General features: G+C 44.9%; 1 protein-coding gene across 2 annotated transcripts in view; it reads right to left on the bottom strand.

Moving 5' to 3' along the window:
- Positions 1 to 18,842, bottom strand: part of MAPRE2 (microtubule associated protein RP/EB family member 2) — a 984,616-nt gene that overhangs the window by 729,330 nt on the left and 236,444 nt on the right. For both annotated transcript variants that reach the window (XM_069621019.1, XM_069621020.1), the window contains exon 3: positions 2,336 to 2,399. The gene's annotated coding sequence lies outside the window, so the exon portion shown is untranslated. The remainder of the gene's footprint in view (positions 1 to 2,335; positions 2,400 to 18,842) is intronic.

Below are 18,842 nucleotides of genomic sequence, written 5' to 3'. Positions count from 1 at the left end.
AACACCCTCTTAATAACAACATATGAAGGTTTAAAAAAGTGGCAGACACTATTATTCACCCTGTTAGCTGGGAACACTTATCAAACCACACTGAACACATTCACATCAAACACAGTGTGAGTCCATTCGTAGGGGCCTGATTTGCAAAGCATTGTCCAATGAGGATTTCCCCTTCAAAAGCACTTTGGTCTATCAGGCCGTTTGATTGTAACTGCCTGCCTCTCGTTGCTTTCATCTCTTTGCAGCTGGAATTTTGTAAATCTGAAATCTACAAGATTGAGGGGACTGTAAACAACAAATCAAGACAACTGTGTGGGTTTGGGGCGCACGGGCCCTAGTCCAGTGATCAAGCATTTCAGGCTGATCTATTTGCTTGTAGATTATTTCATTTTCACACAATGCAACATTGCACATTTTCATTGCTACAACTCTGTCTTTAAAACAATCTTTATTTTCACTTATTCTTCATTTCGTCTTTTCTTATTTTTCAGTTATTGTTCTAAAAACACCATCTCGCCTTTCTCATACTTTATTAAGAAGGTTTGATTTTCTCACTCGACTCCCAAACTCAGTGGGGTGCGGAATGGCAGCCTACCTGTTTTCACTATCTCTATAGCTGAACTGCTCTGTACCTTCTGTCCTCTGCCCCCTTTCCATGTGTCTGTAAATAGCTGCATCCCATGCCCACATGCCACACCCTATCCCCATCCTCTTGATGTACAACGTACCCGTGTCCCGATTCTCGCGTTCCCATTCTCTCTCTGCCCAAAGTCTAGGTGCCCAGGTTTCTGTCCCCTGTACACTCCCGAGCCCAAGTCCCTGTACTCTGCCCACCTCACCGCCCTAGTTCTTTGTTTCTGGTACCTGCCCAGCCGCATGTCTCCCCTTAATATGTCTCAGTGGCCATGCTCTCCCCATAAAGAGTGTGGGTAGTGCAACAATGGCTCCCAGGGCTGTGAAATGTGAACTTTGTAATGATATACCATATGACATTAAAAGCACGCCAATACACAAGTGTTTTAAGGCGTGACGAGGGAATGGATGGGAACAAAGGGGGGACAAGCCAGCGATCTTACTAGGCCCAGTGACACAAGGAATAACGGCGTTATTCCATTCAGTCTATAAATGCCCTCTACTGAAGCTGCCAACATGAATGCCAATGTGCTCCTAGTTCTATGGTGAGGTGGAAGCTTTACATCACCTAACATCAAACCAGGCTGCTATGGATTTCGATCACCCCTGCCATCTTTGGATAGGAGCCAGTGACTCCAGTGGCCACCACATGACTCTTTCTGACCTACACTCTTGGTAGGACTAATGTCCTTGCTTCAAGACATCCCAAGGCATACTGGACACGACTCTTCAAGGATTTGGTGTCAAAATCATAATGGGATTTGTATTAGTAGCAAACGAACTTCGTAGACGCCTTTCTATCAGAGGCACCCATTCCTTGATGCACAGCTTGTCTAGTGCTCTAGCAACAATGACTGTTTATAATAGGGTTTAAAGTGACCACATTTACGAAATCCCATCTCACAAGCAAGGCACCCTGTTGAAGAACAAACGAAGGCAAGGTAGGCAAGTCATTACTTCACTATTGGGTATTTAACAAGAGAGCAGGCAAAGAATACAGGGCCCTCGGCTTGACTTGGCTAATTGTCCTCTCCCAACATTCCACCCTGTGCACCAGGTCCTGAGCTGGATCTTGAGTGACTGCTGCACTAGGTACAAAATCACAACACCCAGGTTATTCCGAGCTGGATCTCGAGGACCTGCTGTGCGAGGCACCAAATCACTGCACCCAGGTAATTCCCAGCTGGATCTCGAGGACCTGCTGTGCGAGACACCAAATCACAGCACCCAGGTAATTCCCAGCTGGATCTCGAGGACCTGCTGCACGAGGTAGAAAATCACAGCACCCAGGTAATCTCGAGTTGGATCTCGTGGACCTGCTGCGCGAGACAGAAAATCACAAAACCAAGATAATCTCGAGCTGGATCTCGAGGATCTACGGCGCGAGACAGAAAATCACAAGACCCCGGTCATTCCAAGCTGGATCTCGAGGACCTGCTGTGCGAGGTACCAAATCACAACACCCAGGTAATTCCCAGCTGGATCTTGAGGACCTGCTGTGCGAGGTACCAAATCACAACACCCAGGTAATTCCCAGCTGGATCTTGAGGACCTGCTGTGCGAGGTACCAAATCACAACACCCAGGTAATTCCCGGCTGGATCTCGAGTGACTACAGCGTGAGGGAGAAGATCACAACACCCAGGTACATTCTGCACAACCACCAATTATAGCACTCACACAGCACATGCATGAACACTTACCTTGCACATACAGTCCTCTGCTAACTGATGGGTCGCTATAAGCCCGGCAGCCGCCTCGCTCTCTCTGCAGAAAGGAAAGGACAGTATGTAAGTGAGTGTTAATAACAGCAATGGAAAGAGAATGGCAGAGCTGCTGCTTTGCGGTGCCCAGTCATGCAACAGCTGAGCCCCACCAAGGCAAGGAGAGAAGTCCTCCCTTACAATCACTCCATTCTTTGGGCATCACAATAGCGCAGTGTTGGGTGCTCTCTGCTGTGACCAGATGTGCCTGCTCTGCTAGTGTCATTTTAGGTGTGGCTTTATCCACAAAGTCGCATTCATTCTTCACCCAGGGCTCTGCACCAGGAGTTGCAGCCTGCACTATACACTCAGCAATGCAGTGTGACTCGCCACAGTGCACTCTAGACTCAGGGCTGTTCCTCTTCACAGTGGTGGATCCGGAGGATGTGTTATACAGAGAGCAATGGGGAGTGTTACCATTCCATCAAGCCTTCACATTGAAAATAAATGCACATGTCAAGTGAAATCTGTAACACTGCACTTCACCAAAGCGATGTGCAATTAGGCACCACTGAAGTAATAGAACACAGAGTTGCAATTTACATAACAGTATTAATTGTCACCACCTAGTGCAGTTTATGTAACGCACCCCAGTTCTTTTAATAACCAATACAGCATTTTAGAGCACTGTCAACTATTTCCACAGATCGAAGCATGTTTTAGTCATATATATTTTTACGGTATTAAAAATACTTTGCTATTTACTCGTTGGAATATTGCCAGAGTTCGGAAAATACAGATTCACACCAAAAACTGCATTATTAAGCAATTACACTGAGCAGAGTTTCTTGAGTAAGTGTTTAAGTAAAAGTAGCCCTTTCACAAAGCTATTTTGCGAGTCCAAATGCATGTGTGCTCCCAAAAAAGCTCAGATTGCATAGAAAAAAGCGTGGTTGATTCACAAAAGGGGAATAAAAGCAACGGCATGTGCAGATGCCACCCGTGTGCACGGATTGTACAGACTGCGCGTGCAGCGCGCGCACGCGCGCACACACACCGATGAACCTGGATGGGCAACACTTGGCTGGACCTTTACTATGTGTAACTGGAGGCTCAGGTGGAGCGTGGTGTTCCACAGGAAAGCAGCCAATCGCGTGATCCTCGTTTCCATGGTTGCAAATTGTCTCTTTCCCAACCACCTCAGACTTAGAACAGGGGCAAATATTTAGAATCTATTTCCTCCTTCTTGTGTCACCGTTTCCTGTACGCCTTTCACTTGCCCACTGTTTAACTCCACTTTCATCACTGGATGTGACAGTATCCTCCTCCTCCGTGATTTATCAGCGGTAAATGCCATGGTGGACGACAGGATTATGCTACATCACCTGCAATACCATACATGCACTGAGGGAACTGTGCGCAACCGACTTAAACGCCTCCATGCAGAGCAGATCGGTTCAAGTCCAAATTGACAACTGCACCTCTGACCCCTTTGGCCTTCGAAATTGGAACACCACATGGATCGGGCTTATGTCCTTGGCTCTTCAACGTCTACACAAGGCACCTTACACTACTCATTAAGGAATTGCATACGCCCTCCCAACTGTATGCTGCTGATTTCCAAGTAACAATCAGCCCGGAAAGGATGATAAAAATTCAGAAAAACTCACAAGATGTCTAAACAAAGTCTAGGAATGGTTGAGTGGCAATAACCTTTGCCTGAACATCTAAAAAATGGAAATCCTTTACTTTGGTACAACAAACTGTCTCTTTCTATCATTTGCTTGGCCTAAACAAACCTGTAGCCCACATATTCCCAAACTATTATGGAACTATGGCCTTCAAATACATAGACTGAACAATATTCTCCCTCTGTGACTTCCATCACAAGGTAGACGTTGTCCGTGCGTGGTTTTGGCTGATCTGGATTACTGCTAGATCATTTATGCTTGTTTTGTCTGAGAAATACAAATCCTAATTTCCCACTTTCCTAAACAAAGCAGCCTGTATGAACCTGGGCCTCGAGAATCAGACCAGGAGCAGATATCAGGCCTGCAGAAATCCCTGTGTCTGCTCCCTATGCAGCAGAGTGTGGCCATTTCAGTCCTGTGCAGAACTCATCAATCTAGTGGGGTTCAGATCTCAAATACCTCAAATGTCGACTGGAACATTGCAATCCACAGTGAAACCTTCGATCATCAACCTCGGGTCTGGTAACCCCAGCCATATGATCGACACAATAGCACAAGAGGAGGCTAATTTGTCAGATTGTCCCAAATCTCTGAATCAATCTTCCTTTGGACCTAAGAATGAAGAGGGAACTCTTCAAGTTTCACACATCTTTCAAGACAACCATGTTCCATCAAGCCTTTCCAAACCAACTTCTATTGTCATGGCCCTTATCCTCAACTTTGAGACAATTGGAATGCAAATTAATTTAGCTTTGAAAATGTTTTGTCAATTTTTTGCCCTCCCTGACCTTGCCCATCTTCCCCCATAGCCGCCCACCCCACCCTACTTGCCATTCTGAAGAGTTTGGTCTATTCAAAGCGGTTTGGCACAAGAACACTGTATATAAATACAATTCTTTTTTCCATGAGCGAGCTCTGTTCCAGGGACTTGCTCATGGGAAATGTGATCCTTTTTGTGACTCAAAGCATGTTTTCCGGTGTTATTTGCAGCACAACATTGTTACTATTGCCACCAACCTCGGTAACACCATGTCCAGGTAGCATTACACACTGGATGATCACCTGACCTTCCAAAAAATCTGGAAAAGTTTGGCTTTTTACTAGGTCGCCAGAAGGAAAATGATGCCAATACACATTCTTCGTGTGATGTCAGCCTGGCCAACAGATTGGGCACACACATAACCCTACAACAACTGCACCAGCGACAATAATCAATAACGCGTGCCCAGAATAACATCTCTCAGGCTGGACAGTTCAGCAACAAGACAAGCAACAAGTTTAACACTCTGAACCAACACAAACAAGCTAACAATTAACAGAATCTATTGAGAAAGATGTAATGCGTTCACTGTATTGCTTACTCAACTGAACTAGCTACAAAGCACAGCAACTTGTGCCGGTATTACACCCCTCAACCTGGGGTTTCATCAACAGGACATGGGCAAGGTGTTGCTCTCAAATCATTGTGTCTTTTTAATGATGCGTCTTCATAAACTGTTATAAGATGGTGCCTCACCATCTCAAAATAAGGAAGTAAATGGCTCTGCTGCATATTAGTCAAACCCCATACAAGCAATCATTATTATCACCCGAGTACGAGAATGCCTTATCAGTACACGTGATCCCAGCTAACCACAAAGCAGCAGGAGAATGCCTAGTTCACTGCTTACTCAAAGCAAGCACAAGTGACCAAGCAGCCAAATGGGCTCGGAAAATGACCCTCTCCCTCACTAACCCACTCATCCTCCATCTCTCCAGCTTACAACACCACTCCCCCTGCCCCGCTAAGCAAACTCGCCCAAGACTCGTGAACATTTCCCCTCTGCAATCCCACATACTCACCATCCTCCACTTTACCAACCATCCCAGCACAGGAAGGCCCCCTTGAAACACCCCTGCGTGCAGGGCCGCCCCGTTTACATCCAACAGAGCAAAAGAAAAACACCCTGGTCCCTCCTATGGCAACACAAGCGCCACAGGTCCTAACCATGCTCATCTAGAATCCCACTGGCAGACAGAGACAGGGTGCTTCTTCCACTGCACACACATCAACACCTCAGGTTGTGCGTCTTTCTGCTTGCTTTCTCCCCAAGGACCGCCCCCCAACAGGTCCAGAAATTGCAGAAGTCATCTTTTACAAAGCCCTGTTCTATTGCATGACATAATATTACATTACATAAGCAGATTCCTTAATGTAGTGTGGGGTGTATTTAGGAATCGTCATGCCTGTGCAGTTTGTGCAGTGTGTGCATTGAGGCAGCCACAATGTACTGCGGCCACACATTGATCATCTTTCAGGTCTCTTAGTTAAACAGCTCCAAGGGCCGGCAGCAAACTCGCGTTCTTCCCTATGCTCCAGTGAGGAAATCTGCCAAAATGTGACATAACCCAAACTCACTCTAGACTTTTGTTCGGATTTAGCAGCATCCATTATCACATGATTACATTTCAGGGACACTGATCTGCTGGCGTAGTATATCGTGGCCTCTGCTTCTTCACTACCTCGACAATGAATGTTCCATTAAAGGGTCCATGTACGTATAGTTAGTGCACTGGTGCGAAAGCATGCTTTTGAAAAATATGGCAACCGGATCAGAGTATGTTGTTACCACTGTTCACTAAACAGTGCAATTTTGGCAATGGAAGAAGTGATCTTGCACAACAACATAAAATGTGTCTCAATCCATGATCACACACTCCTTCGCTTCAAGGTGACTTCTCCCACTAGCCGACCAAAATGGTGCAACCTACATTGGGCAAAAAGGTTCCTGTCACAAGTACTACTCAGTCTACTCCGGTGCCTGTCACGAGGATCGCTAATTCTAGTCCCATGGCCCTTTTGGATTCACCCACAGCCTGTTTGTGCTGTGTCCTGTTGATGTTTTTACCCTGGGAAATGTGGGCTGGGGGACACATGGCTACACTTCCCATGTTCCTGGAGCTATGCTGTGACATCCCTTAGTTTGACTGGACAGCATGGCTGGACTGCAATAACCTCACTCTTCACCACACAAGTCAGTATAGCGTCAATGGACTTGTGCAATAGGGGAGGGCCCTGTTTTGGGTGAAAGGTTACAGGACCAATGACAGAAGTGTAACTGACAGGGGTTTGGTAGTTGGAACAGACAGCTAGGACACTCAGGTGGGTTGGTGGCTGGAGTCAGAGGAGAAGAGTTGGCTTCCAGTGAGGGGTAACTGAATATGTCATGAGATCCTGCAACAGCCATTACTGACGGCTTCTGAATTGTGTGGCTATCAGCCTCTCTAGAGTCCAATCAAGAGGGAGAATACCTCGCAGTTAGCTCATGCGCACATGCAAAGTCATGGTCAGGTAGAGCTGCAAGTAGGACTGGACTGGACTTACTGTAAGAGATGACTATCCAGAACGTTGGAGATTGAATAGAGAGTTAGGGGGCATAATTAATTGAGTGCCATTAGTATAAATGACAATGCATTGAAGTTCATAGACGGTATGGGTTACACAGATCCCCAAAGCATTCTCCCCTTATGTAAGTGCACAGAGAGTGCGGCTACAGAGAGACCCATAGCAGAGCACAGCACCCCCCATTCTACTGATCTGTAAGCAGGGCAGGAGTTTAGCAGTTCCTTAAACAAGCTTACTTATCGATTAATATATTTGCTTTTGCAAGAAGTTAGTAGAGGCCTGGGGAAACATGTAGGGTCCACCAGGCCACTTGTTCACTCAATGGTTATCCAAAGACATCTGCTTGTGGGGGCCGCTGGAGCACTGCATTCAAGATGGCCGCATATTAGTGGACTTCTGCTCCAGGCAAGAGATCATTTTAATATACCTGCCTGCACGGGGGCTGACGGTGGTCGAAGTGGTCACAATTGCTGGCGAAGAACACAGTACGTGATATTATCCCTGCTGGTGTGGAGAGGCCTCAGGTAAACTTGCTGAGTGGCGGACTGACTGTGAGGCCCGCTACATATCTCTCTGATCAGCCGGAGCATCTCAGGGGTACCTGCCGTACTGGCGGATCCAGATCATTCTTTGAAGATAGGTTAAGCGAATGCAGCAAGCTACTGGGGGTAATGGTGGCTGCCGTGGCTGGATCCTTCGAGCTTGCCATGCTTGCTTGCTGGGCTACCCGATAGAGTGGAACATCTCTGATTCCCCCCACTTTTCTGCTGGATGGTGAGAGATATCTTAACACCTGTGTGCGGTGGCGGGGATTGAAAAAAGAGATAGCCCTGTTTGTGCAGCTTTGCATCCTTTGGAAACTGTGCAAAATCCTGACAGTGTGCATGCCTTCTTCCCTCCATACATTCACCTGGTGGGCGCGGCGAAAACTCTGCACATTGCTGCAGCTTCACGGATGAGAGGTGAGTCCTGCATGCTCCCCAGTGTGAATATCACGCAGCATAGCTACACGGCAGCTTAGCACCGCCAATAACAACACACTCCACTGTGGAAGATAGCTCTGTTCCATATAATTGTGTTCAAGTGTTCATTTTTCCTCTTCCAATTCATTTTTGTATTGTGCAAATGGAACTTGAAAGTTATCAAAAAGGGTTTTGTGAAAGTGACTCTTCTGAGGTCACGTGATGTGGAAAGACATGATCTGTGGACTTGAGGATGGAATAATGAAAGGATACAAGCACATATAGCAAAGAAAGAGGAAAGAGGATTGATGCCAACATTCAGCACGAGCTTACAAGAAGGAACTGGTCCGGTGATTTGTCTAAGGGGCATCTGCACCAACAACGGACTAATATGCTTACCTTCCTGCACTGAACAGCGGAGGGAAGCCCTCTCGCCTAACTGTAATGTCTCTCTTTCATTTCTGGAAGATGTTGGGGTGGTTTCAAATAGGTCACTTACACTTGACCTATAATGTTGTAGGTCTGGTGGAGGGGTCAGTTGGCTGAATCTCTGCTCTGAAAAAGTGAGCATATTGCTCTGGTGATTGTCTAGCAAGAAGACGAAGCTGTCTGTGAATCTGTTGCTAACAGAGAATGATTTTGAGAGCTTGGTTTCTTTGCCACACTTTAGGAATCATGAGGATCACATTCTGCACGCCAGTGATATGTTGTCTCTGTGTTGGATGTAGTATGCGGTCGACAACTAATGCAATCCTGTACTGTGCACGTGCAGGGTCATGTATGTGGGTGGTGACAGGAACGGTTGTGAGTTGATTGGTTGTAGTTTTGCGGCGTTTGACAGATAAGACGCTGCACATGGAATGTTGGGGCAGTTGGTCTGAGGAGAGTGACAAATCAAGGCCAGAGAAGGATGGGGAACCAACAGACAATGGAAATGTGCCTTTTTAGGATCTGGGGTCCTCCACTTGTTTAAGGTTTGGGGTGAGGGTGCCAAGTGGTTCCAAGATAGCTACCAGACTGCATCAAACTGAACATATTATTCAGATGCTGAAAGAGAATGACATACTCACTAAAGGAGGTTGATGAGCTCCTGGAAGAATTGAAACTAGCAAACTGAAGTCCTGGCCTGACTGACCTGTGCAGAGAGGCGTCAAGGTGGAAGAGATAGGTTGCTTAGAAATAGCAAGGAAAACAATGCACAAAACAGCACACGGCTAAAGAGAAGAATTGAGGGATGAAGAAGAAAACTCGCTCTTGCTCTAAGATGCGCTGAAATGGTGGCGCACATTGCTGGAAGAAGACCTCTCGTGGGGAAAAATTGCCATTTCATTTAATGAACTGGCATCAGATGCTATTGAAGATGTATGCAGCCTTGCACTACCGTCTGTATCGAAGTTAGTGGCCATGAGACACTTGAAATCTGTATAATGTGGTTTTGCAAAATCAGGATTCGCAAATGAGTAGAAACCTATTTGACCATTGTATAGAACAGGTAGTAGCACTGCAGCAGTTCTTTGTGTTAAGAGTATAAACGAATGCATGCAATGCTCAAACCAGTCTGTTTTGGTCATTGACTATATTAGCAAATCATGTTTTTGTCTACTTTTTAGACACTATTGTTGGAGACATTGTAGGGAGTCGGGGGTAGTTGAAACTCCCAGGTGGCCGTAGCGAGAATATGGTAGAGTCACCTCTGCTCCTGTGCGGCTGTCTAACCGGTGGGCGCTGGATGAATGCACTGTGAAAGCGACAAGGAGGGGTTGCAAAAGGAAGCATTGTAAAGCCTATGAATGAGAGCAGTATCACTTTACAGAGAACCGTTGCAGCCACCATCAAGGGAGTCAGTGGCACTGACTGGGAGCCATTTCCAGAGCACCCCCAGTGGATCTGCTTGGGACTAGTGCCAGGCGCCAGCCCACCATGAAGACTAAGTTCACCAGGGCACCAAAGGTAGGGGAAAGAGGGGCCGGGGAAGGTGGCTCCACACCCTTCGCATGCTGCTCTCCTGACAAAACATTCAATGGATTGTAAATCACCTGTGCAGAGAACCCCATGTCTGTCAGACACAATCATGCACCCCGCACTTAGCTGCCGATTCCCGCTACGGGAGCGGGTTTAACGCTCCTCCGATGTGAAGCAGCTGCCTAAACCTACTTTGCTGCCCCTCCCGCAAGGTCTACCTCAAGGATCTAACCCTTCAACTCAGTGCCTCCACTTCAGCTTTAAAAACATAAAGACAAATAGCTTGAATTAAAATGGATACACGAATGACATACACACTGTGTGTTCAGTGTAATAAATGATTTTCCATAAACAGAAAACCAGCTGCGGCAAACAAACTAACACGTTTCTGAAAAACAACAAGCAAACAATCTATCTGTGGCCCAGAAAAAGTCATGGATTCTTCTCGAACCATGAATGTACCGCCTAACGTCACCCTGTAATGGTCTTTCCTTGCAGGCTCTACACAAACTTATCGTTGACATCCTGAATCTACATTTGGCAGTCAGGCATCTCAGGTCATGACCGTTGGCACTTGTAATTGGTAATTTATAATGCGCTTAATAGCCAGAGGTTTCTAAGCACACACCCGGGGACAGAACCTGTGTTGCTCCACGTCGTCTTGCTTCCAAGGCGAGCACGTTGCCCCTGAGCTATCCTCCCGAGACAATGATTAGTGGAGCTCATTCGCCTTCTAGAAGCAGCCTGCTAAACCTTAAGAAAGTCCAGAACGGTTCAATCCGTTCTGCTTTACTGGAGAAACGCATGACACGTGCAAAGAAATGAAACCTAATCAATGTAAGAACTTGCACAAAGAGCACCGATGCTATCTACTCTTGCAAGGCACCATGTCGGGACAGGCACGCATTGCCAAATCCTGGAAAGGGAAGCTTGCTGGGTTCACGCCACGAAAAGGCAAAGCTAAAGCAAGCACGCCTGGTAAACTAAAACCAACAAACAAAGCAGACCAGAAATCCCCCTAATCCTCTGTTTTCTTAATCGAGTGAGCAGAAGCAATGCACGTAAACCAGCATCAATCTGTAATGGTTTCGTACCGCGAGACAAAAGACAGCAGACTGTACAACCAGCCCCACAGATAAGGAGTGTGTCTGCCAGTTTTACTCTCTAAAAATAGGCAAGTACTCCCAAAAAATAAAAATAGGTAGTAAAAATACTCCCAATAAAAAATGGGAAATAGACACATAGGAGCGTGTGCCCCTGCTTTCACCCAAACAGATGTGTTTGGACCAGTAGTTCATATAGTGCCACAGGAAGAAAAGACTATGATTTTGGAAGAGGGCAAATTTATATTTTAATGTGCATGAATAACTTGGTGCAAAGAAGTATTTCTCATAAAAATATTTCTGTTTTACAGTTCAACATATTTTTACTCGTTTATAAAATGCTCCCATTGGGGGCTGTACTCATGTTTTTACTCCTTAAAAATCCTTTTACTTCCAACTTTCAAAAATAGGGAGTAAAATACTTCCACCTCCAAATCTTACCTGGATCCCTGGGACAACCTACCTAAAACTCTCAATAACTCCCTATCACGTGCCTAATCTTAATGAACACTTCCAAAAACTGCAGGTGACGGTGTAAGAATGCACTGCGATACAATCAAAGTACAGACGCTTGCCTAAAAGCAGTGAAACCACACCTTAAAATATCATAACCAGAGGGAATTCACTATTACTCAGCTCCAAGTGTCGGACCAGGTGTTAACGGCCCACTGTCCGGTCCGAATTAATAGGTCCAAGCGCAGCAAGCACCTTTAACTAAGGTCTTCAGACCATTAGTACCAGGTAAAGCCTTTAGAAACTGGTATTATTGCTACTAAGCCCCTTACATTTCTATGGTAGGCCAGGGCGGGTGGGGACCTGCGGTGAGGTGCTCTGCGCTGCCGGTAAGAGGGGGAGAAGAGTTTGGGATGAGGCGAGATAAGAGTGGGCCAATGAGAGTGAGGCAGAAGTTGCGGATAGTGGATGTGGCAGTGCAGCAGTGGCGAGGGAGAAAAGATGGGGGGCCAGTGAGATCAGCACTCAGCTCACGCTGAGCACCAGCTTAGATCAGTATGTCAGCCCGCATTCAGGGCAAGCTGACTGGCTTGGGAGGATAGCTCAGTGGCAACGTGCTCGCCTTGGAAGCAAGATGACACGGAGCAACAAAGGTTCAATCACCGGGTCTGCGCTTAGAAACCACTGGGTATTAAGCGTGTTATAAATTACCTATCATATCATTCACCCACCCTGGTTGCTATAATGGAGCCCAATCAATGAGCTAAGCCTTTAATATTGAGGTGTGATAGTTCTAAATCCTGATATTTTGTCATCAATCATGTCTCACATGCCGGCCCCCTGATACTTCCACTTGCTCTACTCCTCCAAAACTGCTTCACTTAACAAATCCTCATGCTTCACTCTAACTTTACTTTCTTTTCCTACTCACACTAGACCATCTGATTCAGCTTTTGATCCCTTTTCTCTACTTTTCAGCCAAATACTGAATCCGATCTACGATCCTAGCGGCAGCTTCTAGGTCCTCTGCTGCTCTCTCTGAGCCTTTCCCAACTAAGTACATATTCTGTACCTGTCTCCTGTTCCTTTAAATCTCTTCTCCTCTAGAACCTGCATCCCGCCCATTGCTACTTTGCTCTTTCGCACTGAACCTCATGTATGTGTTATTCCTTTCTTCCTCCCCTTCAGTCTGGGTTTAATCCATCTGAGTCTACAGCACCTGCTGCTACCCAGCCTAAGTTGCCTGGGCTTCTCCTGGCTGTCCTCCTCCTATTGTTAGGGGTTGTGCCCCCCAAATATCTCACTTGAAAGGGTGTCCATCTACACAACCTGAGCCTGCTTTCTGGGTGGGGTATGAATCCGTCCTCTGAATCCGACCCCTCCCTCCCGAGTCTGTTTATTGCTCTTTTGGCTCCTCCCTTTGCAGCCGGACTCCAATGGCTGCTCCTTCCATGGGGGAGGGTCTATCTGCTGCAGGAGCTCCAATGTAATTCGTGCCCTACAGTGATTTGCTCCTGGATGCCCCAGAGCACTTTGAGCAATACTTTGTTGTTGCTGCTGGGGGTGCCAATGTAATTCTTGCCCTACTGTGTTGTTGCACCTGTGTTTCCCAGTGTAATGTGTCCTTAATTGGAGGTTGCTCTGAGGGGTCACAATGCAATTTGTACTCTTCTGTGACTTTGCTACTAGGTGTACCAGTATACCATATATCCTACTTTGATGTAGCTCCACTGAGTCCCAATGTATTTTTTGCTCTACTGTGACTTTACCGTTGGGTACCCCTCTGTAATCTTTGCCCTACTTTGAAGATGCGTCATGGAATGATTATGCAGTTTATGACTTGTTGTGATTGCTGCCCTTCCTGTGGCATAGCTGTGCCCTGGTGGTGTTGTAGCAAATCCATATCCAGTGATTTCTCAAACGAGTACTGAACTGCCCATTGTATATGCTACCTGAGAGTGACATCTGCTCATATAATTTCTTTTATTGGGCGAACCGACCACATTGTCATGCATCTCAACACTCTCAAGCACACATGCGCTCAGATGCCGCGGTGGCTACGGGAAGGCCGCCAAAGATCGGGGACCAGGGTTCGAACCAGGAAGGTGTGAGCCATATCAAGTAGGCAAACGTCTCATCACCTGGATGACCTCTAAATTAAGTTGGTTGCAGGATTTGATCCACCCCGCCGCTGTTGCTTCTAAAGTGTTCAGTAAGTTGTACATTTTACACAGGTGGCATTTATTTAAAACGTATTCATTATTGTGGTTTTGATTTATTCCCTCATGTTTTGAATATATTTGTATACACTCATATTTTTGGGTGCAGGAAATAACCACTGGAAATAAGATCCAGCAAGTGTGTGCTGTGTTTATTGCCACTTATTATTATTTATTTTGTACCCCCCCCCCCTCCCCGCCCCCCATTATTTCTAGAACATATTGAAGGTATGGAGCATTTTAGTAGTTTCGACATAAGACACACACACAAACAATCTACAGTACACTTCTCCCTGAAGCCCCAATCCACCGCCTTGCACAAAAGCTGTTTTCAGATCAAGGTGCCCACCCTCATCCGCCCCTCCTATACTCCAACCGTTCACACCTCAAAGCGAGCCGAGGTCTACTGATCTGGGTGCACTGAGCCTCCGCTGCAGGGCCCGGCCGAAATAAGAAAGGCACCAAACAGTACATATTCAAAATCGCTTTTGAACTGAACCTAAAATACCCTCCCCTCGATCAATTCCCCTCTGCTACCTGGTAAAACCTGACAGATAACGCGATACTACAATTCACTAGGGCTACACCAAGCCTACAGTTCTTTGTGCCCTGGTACAGCAACTATGTCCTAAGACACACATGAGGAGACACACACCACAAACTTGAGCTGGATCTGACGTGCCCTCCAATCACTGCCCTCCCCTTTCCCACCCATTCACGCACACCTGACGAACTACTGACTTTAGTAAAGCCCACAGTACCCCAGTACCTGATCCTCGGCACATTTGAGCAGACCCTACCCTCTACTTGCTGTAAGTCTGCAATGAAACATGTTTCACTTTACGGAAAGCCATTAGCGTGTGGTGCCCCAATCAGGGTATATACACATTCCCAGGAATGGCTACACAGAAACCACCCATGTGAAAAAGTGCAAGGTACAAACACCTCCATAAAAATAGTCCATTTTCAGCCCGCAGCCACCAAAACCCAACATTCAAAAGGTACTGTAAGAAATTAAAAAGGAGGCTTACATTATTTCACACAATCCATGAAAGAGACTCAAGAATATGAAGATGTATAATGAGCTAGACAAGATGTGGGTGATTGGTGTGGCCTAAAATGCAATTCAAATTCAAAGGAAAACATATATAAAATACTGGCCAACACGTTTGTGATTATTTGATCCCTGATGTACTGGCTGAACTTGTTCTGACCATTTATATGCATGGAGCAATCAGCCAGCAAGTAAGTACACGGATCCACTGAGCCAACCAAACCGCAAGGTTATTTGCTGCTCCACGTGTACATACGTTACAACCCCCTACTGTGTTGACTATGACACCGTTTTTAATATTAGTGAGCATATCTTTTCTGCAGTTCTTTTGTTAAAACTGGACAATCACATAGCACTGCACACAAGTGCACAGCACAAGGCTCATTCTGTTTCGGTTTACGTTTATACTGTTTGCAGATTAAGTTTTGACTCCATATCACCCTTTGTTACAAAAGCAACAAAATAAAACTAAATAAAAGAACATTATAAGGCCATTAAAATAGGCAACCAGAGGTGAACGTCCTCACCCCCTTTGCAACAAACACCCTAAATATCAGTATTTTTCTAGCTTTTATTTTTATTATTCATAGCAACATAAGGCACCATAAATACATATTAAAAAAACGCAAATTCCAAAAGGCTTGGGAAGAGGTAGGAATGAATCACGGCTCTGCTGTTTCTTGCCACCTGAGGAGAATGCTCGCACTGCTTCACAACCAATCCTGTGAATATGAAGCCTCATGAAGTGTAGGTGAGCATTAACACATTCCCACACTCCACAATACACTCAACTGCAAAGTGACAATCACATTGCAATGTGGATCACCAACCTTTTGTGCACAATGAGCAAAATGTACATATCAAGTCAAATGGTGAGCAACATCAATTTCTAAACTGAACATATTGGTGCTTAGTTGGCAGAAAAATGATTGCAACAGAAATCAAAACTGTAATAAACATACGACTTCTTATAGAAACGTTTAATTTGCAGTACTTAATAGTTACTGGACCACCTGCAATTCAAGTAAAGGAAATTGACAAAGACTAACTTCATTTGATGTTAAGTGGTTGTTTACAGGAAATGTTGAGGAAATTGTGTGGTCAGTAGTACATCTCTATACATATAGGACCAGTCAAGTTGTTCAAAAATATATTAGGACTAAATAAACATTACCAGAAGTTTCAGGTGCTCGAGCAAAGTATTTTAAAGAAATTTTAAAGTGCAATAGACGGTAAGATTGGTCACAAATGGAACACTGATTTTCAGGTATACTTTGGGTTCTGCTGATTACTGTATTGTGGATTGTTTCTTCTTCAAGAATGTTATGAAATTGGCATTTCTGTTTGAACGAACAGTGAACACTATCCACTTCTTTAGTTAATTTTCCAATGTCCAGGGTAGGTACCACGAAGAAGACGTCTGACAGCCACAGGGGCTGGTTGGCGATGCCTAGGCTCAACAAGGAAGCATTGGAAAGAATCACTAAATCGCAAGAAATTAAGATATTCTCTTAAAATTGTTAAACAGTTCAGAGGCCAAAAAGGAAAGTATCAGTTTGAGTCTTTGGTTGAAACAATCCAGGACAAAGCTATTGGCAAACAGCATCCCCAAGTTCAAGAGATCCAGGTTATAGAAAGGGATGCCCCACCCATGGCTCGATTCAGAATGTAGAATCTTGAAAAGAACATTCAACCACAATTTAACGAGATAGATTTATAGTTTTCAAAATGGCATATAAACATCGCCAAAGACAAAAAAATAAATTTTTGGTTCAGAGACTATGGGAACTTTTTCAATGGACACCAAATAGTTTTATGTTTAATTCAGTTGTTGAGACAGCAATTATGCCATCTCCTTGAACAAGTAGTCCTTGGGCCACCAGGCCCCCACGATTATATACCAGTTTCCACACTGGACATTGCTATTAAGATATTCTTCAAATGTTTTTTGCTCAGACTGGAGGAGTGGACTCAAAGTAACAATATCATGAAGGCCTCCTAAACTAGTTTCAGGGCAGGGCTCAGTAAAGTGGGCCAATGTTTCACTCTGAGCACCATCATGCAGAAATCCAGTAAGGTTAAGGGAGGGAGATTACTTTTGTATTTTTTCAGATTTAGAGAAAACATTTGATTTGATTAATAGAAACATAGTGTGCTGTAATTTACATTTTATTGAGGTCCCTAATATTTTATTAAATCTTATCCAGCTGCCATACGCAAACATCTCAGCGTCTGTCCAATATACAAGAATTATTTATTGTTTTTCCCGACCAATAAAGGTGAACAGCAAGGATGTCAGTCGGGCCCAATGTATTCCTTTCAGTACTTTTCGTAGGAAGGTGCATCCACCCTCACTGAAGGGAACATTTTATAGCTTGCTTCTTTATGCCGAAGACACAGCTATTTTGGACTTAAGCCCGGCAGGTCTCCAACAGACTAATGACTAGTTTGGGACCTATAGTTTTTAATTAAATATGATAAAAACAAAGATGATGGAGTTCGTAAAAAAGGGAGAAACCTTGTAGCTAGTTTTTAAATGAATGTAAAGATGAGAGGGTAGGCCCATTTGTATTTGAGTCTACTCTTCTCAAAGAGCGGTACTTGGGTGAACTATTTTCAGAAGACAGTTGAAAGGGCATCATTAAGGATTAAAGGGCTTTGTACATTTTTATTTCAAGTTTGGGCATTCTGATTGGACAAGTACCTGGAAGCATATTAAGGCCTCCCCAACCGTTGGTGCCGCTATCCAGACGGACGAATCAACACGACCTCCATCTGGCCTATTGACAATGTTAAGATCGGGAAGCAGCCTGAACCTTTCTAAAATAATCTTTTCCAACTTATTTGCCCAAGAACTCTTGGTGAATTAGAGACATCCACTGAACTCGTTGAACCAGGTGATGCCAGCCACCATGGTAATCATAAACCTGTACTGGAATCCGCAAGCACTGTCAAACAAGACATTCCTAGATACAACCGCCTGCTTGATTGATGATGCATTGTAAGCGATATTCAATCAACACTACAGCTGGAAGCATATAAGGCAAAGGTCTGTTCCATGATTTTTATGGCAGCAACATTTAGGGTGGTTCAAACTGTCATGTGCTGGAGGGGTTGCAAAATAAAAACCTGTGCCAAATAGCAGGTCTCCCTGCAGATACACCTCGTAGCGCCTTATGAGGTGAACTGGGGGTGTTCAGTTTGTCGGTGTTGGCCCAGTTAAGATTTTGTACTTATTTTTTAAAAGCACATCTGGTAGAGATGCATATTTGTGGTACGTAGGGGTTGTAGGCACTGTCCATTTGGATAGGCTGTGGGATATAACTACATTTGGCACATTAAGTCAACTCAAAATAGCTCTTACAGTAAGAACTTGTCCGATGGGAAAAGAGGCAGATGTCCAAAATATACATAGGCTGCCCTCTTTAGCTCTATATACAGACTTACATACACATATAAGATGGCAAGGAGAAATCTGTGAAATAAGATCCCAGAATGCAGCAGGCTGATGCTAATGGTACGTTTAAATGTACCCACCCCCTCAATAAATTATGGTGTGCAGGAGGAAGCACAACGTGTGCCTGCAAAGTAGGAGTCGATGAAGATTTGGTTAATTTCCTGTTAATTTGTCGTTTCTCTGTATTGCATAAGTGTGGACATACACTGCAGCTATGTTTT

This window comes from Ambystoma mexicanum, chromosome 5q, assembly GCF_040938575.1.
Source record: "Ambystoma mexicanum isolate Mex_15411 chromosome 5q, UKY_AmexF1_1, whole genome shotgun sequence".
NCBI lineage: Eukaryota > Metazoa > Chordata > Amphibia > Caudata > Ambystomatidae > Ambystoma > Ambystoma mexicanum.
This window is presented reverse-complemented; position numbering and strand designations above follow the sequence as displayed.